The sequence below is a fragment of the Pan paniscus genome, chromosome 3 (genome assembly GCF_029289425.2).
Source record: "Pan paniscus chromosome 3, NHGRI_mPanPan1-v2.0_pri, whole genome shotgun sequence".
Classification (NCBI taxonomy): domain Eukaryota; kingdom Metazoa; phylum Chordata; class Mammalia; order Primates; family Hominidae; genus Pan; species Pan paniscus.
This window is the reverse complement of record NC_073252.2, coordinates 61,622,410-61,630,303: the sequence shown is the minus strand read 5'-3', so window position 1 is coordinate 61,630,303 and position 7,894 is coordinate 61,622,410. Positions and strand designations below refer to the sequence as shown.

At 40.1% G+C, this 7,894-nt stretch overlaps 1 pseudogene; it reads right to left on the bottom strand.

Annotated features, from left to right (window-relative positions):
• Positions 1-7,307: 7,307 nt before the first annotated feature.
• The window catches only part of LOC100983151 (UDP-glucuronosyltransferase 2B15-like), a 230,293-nt pseudogene continuing 229,706 nt past the window's right edge, over positions 7,308-7,894 (bottom strand).

Genomic DNA, 7,894 nt, shown 5'->3' with positions numbered 1-7,894 from the left:
CTTTGGAGCAAAGGTGATAACAGCGCTTCCCTAAACAAATTGCCTTCTTGCTGGGGGGACCAGACTGCCTTCATAAAGCTAACAAATGAGATACAAGATTAGAAATTATGACTCAGAAGTCATGCAGCTAGAGGCTACAACCTCCCCAGTTGTTCCTATGAATAACATAACTACTGCAAAACCGAACATTGGTGTTCAAGATCTCGGCTCACTGTAAGCTCCTCCTCCTGGGTTCACGCCATTCTCCTGCCTCAGCCTCCCGAGTAGCTGGGACTACGTGCGCCCGCCACCACACCCGGCTAAATTTTTTTGTATTTTTAGTAGAGACAGGGTTTCACTGTGTTAGCCAGGATGGTCTCGATCTCCTGACCTCGTGATCTACCAGCCGCGGGCTCCCAAAGTGCTGGGATTACAGGCGTGAGCCACTGTGCTGGGCCGCCATACACTATTTCTCTAGTTTTGTTTTTTGTTTGTTTGGTTGGTTTTGCTTTGTATTGTTGTTGCTGTTGTTGTTGTTTGAGACAGAGTGTCTCTATGTCGCCCAGGCTGGAGTGCAGGGGCATGATCTTGGCTCACTGCAACCTCCACCTCCCGGGTTCCAGTGATTCTTCTGCCTCAGCCTCCCAAGTAGCTGGACTACAGGCACACCCCACCACATCTGGCTAATTTTTGTATTTTTAATGGAGATGGAGCTTCACCATGTTGGCCAGGCTGGTCTTGAACTCCTGACCTCAAGTGATCCACCCACCTTGGCCTCCCAAAGTGCTGGGATGACAGGCATCAGGTTAGTTTTAGTAAAAGTAAACTCTAGGATGTAAAGAATAAGTGTCTTTCTTTTAAAACTTTAAAGAATTCTAATCCTCAAAGGATGAGATCAGTGGGTTTTGGCCTATGTTGAAAATAGTGAAAGAAATTATTAGTACACCCTTGCATATCCAAGTGTCAGATTTTTAATATTTCACATAAGTCCTATGTTTTAATTACTAATATTCTACTAATGTTAATTTGCTGTTCCCAATAACTATTCTATGGTTATATGAAATGTTTGTGTTAGAAGAAGTGGGGTGAAAAATATAAGGAAACTCCTTTTACTATTTTTGCAACTTTTTTATAAGTCAGAAAATAGTTCAAAGTAAGTTTTTTTAAGCTACTTAAGTCTTTGAATGATCCTTATTAGACCTTGTTGCAAATATAATAAAATAGCCCAGTGTTTTGAACGCTGTGGCTTATGTTCTATTTTCAGCTATATTATCCACCAGCATTTTTCCTTATGGCTCAAAAGATTGGGCTAAACCAGAGCTAGATTCACTATGACATTGCTTCTATCCCTAACATGGAATTCTATGATTCCAATTTATATATTCTGGACATGATATCCTCATCCAGTGTATATATTGCAAATATATATTTCCAGACTGTGGCTTTCTTTTTCATTCTCTTAACAGTGTCATTTTATAAACAGAAGTTCTTAATTTTAATGAAGGCCAATTGTCACACTTTCCTTGATGGTGAGTGCTTTTTATGTCCTGTTTAAGAAATGTTCTCCTACTACAAGGCCATGAAGTTATTCTCCTACATTCTTATCCTCATGCTCATTGTTGATATGGCTTGGCTTTGTGTCCCCACACAAATGTCATCTCAAATTGTAATCCCCAGGTGTTGAGGGAGGAACCTGGTGGCAGGTGATTGGATCATGGGGTCAGTGTTCTCCCCATGGTGTTTTCATGATAGTAAGTGAGTTCTCATGAGATCTGATGGTTTTCTAAGTGTCAGTTTCCTCTGCTCTTTTTCTGCCACTTTGTGAAGAAGGTACTTGTTTCTCCTTTGCCTTCCACCATGATTGTAAGTTTTCTGAGGTCTCCCCAGCCATGTGGAACTGTGAGTCAATTAAACCTCTTTCCTTTATAAATTATCCAATCGTGGGTATTTCTTTATAACATTGTGGAAATGAAATAATACAGAGAAGTGACACCAGGAGTGGGGCGCTGCTGTAAAGATACTTAAATGTGGAAGCAACTTTGGAACTGGGTAATGGGCAGAGTTTGGAACAGTTTGGAGGGCTCAGAAGAAGACAGGAAGATATGAGTTTGGAACTTCCTAGAGACTTGTTGAGTGGTTTTCACCAAAATACTGATAGTGATATGAACAATGAAGTCCACACTGAGGTAGTCTCTGTTAAAGATGAGGAAACTATTGGGAACAGGAGTAAAGATCACACTCATGCTATGCTTTAACAAAGAGACAGGCAGCCTTTGCCCTAGAGATCTGTGGAACTTTGAACTTGAGAGAGATAATTTAGGGTATCTGGCCAAAGAAATTTCTAAGCAGCAGGCATTCAATAGGTGAACTGAATTTTCCTGAAAGTGTATAGTTGTATGCATTCACAAAGAGATAATTTGAAATTGGAACTTATGTTTATTAATACAAGGGAAGTAGAGCATCAAAGTTTGGAAAATTTGGAGCTTTACCCTGAGGTAGAAAAGACAAACCCATTTTCTAGGGAGAAATTCAAGCTGGCCACAGAAATTTGCATAAGTAATGAGGAACAAAATGTTAATAGCCAAAACAATGAGGAAAATATATCCAGGGCATGTCAGAGATCTTCACAGCAGCCCCTCCCATCACAGGCCCGAGGCGTAGCAGGGCAAAAAACGTTTCTTGGGCCAGGCTCAGGGCCCTGCTGCTCTGTGCAGCCTCAGGACTTGGTGCCCTGCATCCCAGCTGCACCAGCTCCAGCCATGTCTTAAAGGTGCCAAAATACAGCTTGGGCCATTGCTTCAGAGGGTGCAAGCCCCAAGCCTTGGCAGCTTCCATGTGGTGTTGGGCCTGTGGGTGCACAGAATATAAGGACTGAGGTTTGGGAACCTCTGCCTAGATTCCAGAGGATGTATGGAAATGCCTGGATGTCCACTGAGTCATGCAAAAATCACAAAAAGCAAAAAGACAAACAAACAAACAAACAAAAAAACCCTACTTGCCTTTTGTTCCCAAACAGACAGCTGTAATTTCATATGCTTACTTTATCTCTTATATAAAATGTAGATTTACTGAGTACAAGTCAAATGCCTAATTGATCTTCCCCCCACAGTCTTCCTTCCAAATGTAAAATGTATATTCATCGAGCATTAATCAGAGCTTCACAAGAATGTAACCCCTTGACTCATTGCCTACCCTACCTCCTTTTTTTTTCCTTCCCCTCCTGCTTGCTCTTTTCCCTTTAAATATTGAAGTTCCCAAAACCCTGTTTGAAAAAACTCAGGCCACAGATCCTACTGTAACTCGTATTTCTTTTTCCCAGGCATGTCCTCCACCTTGGTAAGATAGATCTCTGAATCCACTGAGATCTGCCTCAGTCACTTTTTGGATTACAGGTGTATTAGTCTGTTTTCACATTGCTATAAAGAACTGCTGGAGACTGGGTAACTTATAAACAAAAAAGGTTTAATTGACTCACAGTTACTCGTGGCTGAGGAAGCCTCAGGAAACTTACAATCCCGGTGGAAGGTGAAGAAGAAGCAAGCACCTTCTTCACAAGGCAGCAAGAGAGAGAAAGGGAGAGGGGGTGAACTGCCAAACACTTTAAAACCATCAGATCTTGTGAGAACTCACTGAGTATCATAAGAACAGCATGGAAAAACTGCCCCCATGATCCAATCACCTCCCACCAGATCCCTCTCTGGACAAGCAGGAATTACAGTTCAAGATGAGATTTGATTGGGGACTCAGAGCCAAACCATATCAACAGGATATCCTATTAATTCAGAATCACTTGTTGAAAAGCAAAATTGTTTCCCCAGTAAATTGTAGTTGTGTAGTTGTCATAAAATTAGGTGACTAGATGTGTGTGTCAGTTTCTGGTCTCCAACCTCTCTTCTATGGATATATCTGTCTATCCTCACAGTAATACCACTGTAGTCTAGATGTCTGGAAGTATAACTTCCAGGTTTGACTTTCTTCAAGACTATACGAGGTTCAAAACAATATCAAAATCCAGAGGTAGAAGGCAAGTCTGTGATGAGGTGCAGGGCCACATCCAGATAGGGCTAATCAGGAGTTAGTACTGACCAGGATTTGATGTTGACCTTATAACAGTGAATTAGGTTTAAATATGAGAAGGTGGGTTTTCTTATCTGTTTTTTTTATTCTCTCTGTTCCTCAGTTTTTTATTCAGTGTAACACATAGGAAAAGTATCTTTCTTATTTGATTATTGTGAGCAATAATGTATTGATTCATAAAATACTTAAAATTATTCTTATTATGTAGTAGACTTCTATTATATAGTAGACTCTTACTTAATGTTTGGTATTGTAATTATTGTTTTTCTTGTTAGTATTCTTATTTTAGCATCTGGAAAGTGCTCAACATTTTACTTTGAGGCATTACAGTTGCATCTCTTTCTACTATTGAAATGATTATGAGGCCGGGCGTGGTGGCTCACGCCTGCAATCCCAGCACTTTGGGAGGCCGAGGCGGGCAGATCACGAGGTCAGGAGATTGAGACCATCCTGGCTAACATGGTGAAACCCCATATCTACTAAAAATACAAAAAGAAATTAGTCGGGCGTGCTGGCAGGCGCCTGTAGTCCCAGCTACTCAGGAGGCTGAGGCAGGAGAATGGCGCGAACCCAGGAGGCGGAGGTTGCAGTGAGCCGAGATTGTGCCACTGCACTCCAGCCTGGGCAACAGAGCAAGACTCTGTCTCAAAAAAAAAAAATTGATTATAAACTAACAGATAAGGAAAACAGATGTATATGGGGATATGGCTTGCAAACATTGAACCACAAAATGCTATAGAATGGCACTACAGCAGTATCAATGGAGATCATTTCCTCTTATTTGAAAAACAGAGTGGGAGAACTGGGTTTTTGAGAGTGGGTACTAATCCTGTTATATTTTTATAATTTAATGGGGAAATGAAGAAATTACTTAATACATTAAAAAACTAATACAATATCTTTCATATTATAAATATTCAATATGTATCAGCTAGTAGAGAAATTATCAGCTGGTCATGGTGGTTCAGGCCTGTAATCCCGGCATTTTGGAAGGCCAGAGTGGGTGGATTACTTGTGTTCAGTAGTTGGAGACCGGCCTGAGCAACATGGCAAAACCCTGTCTCTACAAAATTAAAAAATACTAAAACTTATTGTGGCATATGGCATGTGCCTGTAGTCTGAGCTACTCAGGAGGCCGAGGTGGGAAGATCACTTAAGCCTAGGAGGCAGAGGTTGCAGTGAGTGAGATTGCACCATTGCACTCCAGCCCGGGCAACAGAGAGAGACCTTGCCTCAAAAAAAAAATTATTTTCATTTTTGTACACTAGCATTAGGTTTATTAAAAAGCAACAAGTGTAGAAAGACATCTATGCTAGAGAGATGTACTTTTACATTCAACCACTAAGTGAAAGATATATTTGTTTCTCAAAAACAGAAAGAAAACATGCTTCTCACGGTACTCAGTAGGATGAACATCAGTTGTGCTAAAATTAAAGTAACACAGCTTTAAAAACATTTCATGTTCAGTGTATTATTATTGCCAATACACCCTCAAACAAAATGTTGTATTTTTATGTATGTCATTATGAAACAGAAGGAAAATATATATATATAACAATAAGATTAAAAATAATAATAGTAATATTATAACTGAAATTAATGTATATACTGAATAATTTGGAAACAAAATATTTTTGGTTTCAGAAATTTTGCCTTTTAACCAGGAAAATTCCAACTTATCTCTTCCAAGTAAAATACTTCTTGATTTTATAATTCTTCCAAATAAGACAAAAAACCACAACCAAAAGAGCTAAGAATATGCCTACATTTATACGCAGTATCCTCTTTTTTCAATAGTTTTAATTGGGTAAATTTGAGATCCCTGGTTGTTTATTATTTATCATTGAAGGGATCAAAATATTCACATAGGAAATTCAGGATGCATCAAATGTAATGGGAATTAGTGATTGATTATGTTGTGTTCCTTTACTGGAACCTAAAACACTTTAGAAGACTTTAAAACATTTGAAAAGTTTTCATGCTGAAAGAAAATGATAACTCTGCAGTTTAGTAATTATAATATTCATGGTTCCCTACTTCAACTTTGTTCTCAACGCTTTCTTATAATCAGTTAGTGACAAACTTCAGTAATTCCTCTCATTCTGCTTGAGGCTATTTCAAAATTTGTCCACTATCCTTAAACCTCCTACAAATTTTTTCACTAAAACCACTGGAAAAAAACTAACTGACAAAAAATAAGCAAATTTGTACTTACTACTGTATTCATTTTCAGCCATACTACTGCCACATTGGCCTTCCTGTAAAATATGTAAATTGAAGGGGGCCAGCCCCTGCACACCTGTGGGTGTTTCTCCTCAGGTGGGACAAGAGATTGAGAAAAGAAATAAGACACAGAGACAAAGTATAGAGAAAGAAAAGTGGGCCCAGGGGACCAGCGCTCAGCATACGGAGGACCCATGCCGGCACGGGTCTGAGTTCCCTGAGTATTTATTGATCACTATTTCTACCATTTCGGAGAGGAGGATGTGGCAGGTCAATAGGGTAATAGTGGGGAGAGGGTCAGCAGGAAAACATGTGAGCAAAGATCTCTGTGTCATAAATAAGTTTAAGGAAAGGTGCTGTGCTTTGATGTGCATGTACACAAACATCTCGGTGCATTAAAGAGCAGTATTGCCACTGGCATGTCTCACCTCCAGCCCTAAGGCTGTTTTCTCCTATCTCAGTAAATAGAACATACAATCGGGTTTTACACCGAGACATTCCATTCCCAGGGACAAGCAGGAGCCTTCCTCTTATCTCAACTGCAAAGAGGCCTTCATCTTTTACTAATCCTCCTCAGCACAGACCCTTTACGGGCGTCAGGCTGGGGGACGGTCAGGTCTTTCCCTTCCCACGAGGCCATATCTCAGGCTATCACATGGCGAGAAACCTTGGACAATACCTGGCTTTCCTAGGCAGAGGTCCCTGCGGCCTTCCACAGTGTATTGTGTCCCTGGGTACTTGAGATTAGAGAATGGCGATGACTTTTACCAAGCATACTGCCTTCAAGCACTTTTTTAACAAAGCACATCCTGCACAGCCCTAAATCCATTAAACCTTGGGTCGACACAGCACATATCTCTGCAAGCACAGGGTTGGGGCTAGGGTTACAGATTAACAGCATCTCAAGGCAGAAGAATTTCTCTTAGTAGAGAACAAAATGGAGTTTCTTATGTCTACTTCTTTCTACATAGACACATTAACAGTCTGATCTCTCTTTCTTTTCCCCACAGAGTAAAAAAAAGTTATACTCATGAAGGGTTATATATGACTGTCTTCTATATATCGAGCAAATCTGTACTTGACTTTGTGCTCAAGTCCAATATAACAGCTGCTCCCTTGGCCTTCATGTGAGCAATGTTATCATGTTGGTCCGCAAACAAAGGAATGCCCATGGAGGGACTCCACGGTAGATCATCTCATAGATGCTATTGTTCCACCATAAGTTATAAAGGCTTTGGTTTGGGGATGATCTAGGATTGCGCGATTTTTAGCAAGATTACTAATTGTACGTCTGAGAAATAAGATGAGAAACGCACAATATAAGGCAATGAAAGGTAAAGTGTTTTCTATGAACAAGTTATTGCATGCATGAAACTCCACTGAGATTGCTTTCAGATCTCAGAGGAAGAAGCACCTAAGCCCACTGGGGAGGTAAGTGAAGGCTACGTGAAAAAGGTACTGTGTGACGTGAGACTTGAGACTTGAAAAATGAGTGTGAGATTGCCAGAAGGAGAAAATGAAGGAAAACATTCACAATAAATAAAGAGCAAGTGTGAGAAAGGGAGAGGGAAGCAAAAGAAAAATGCATTATCTTAAAGAAACATTGATGTCACAC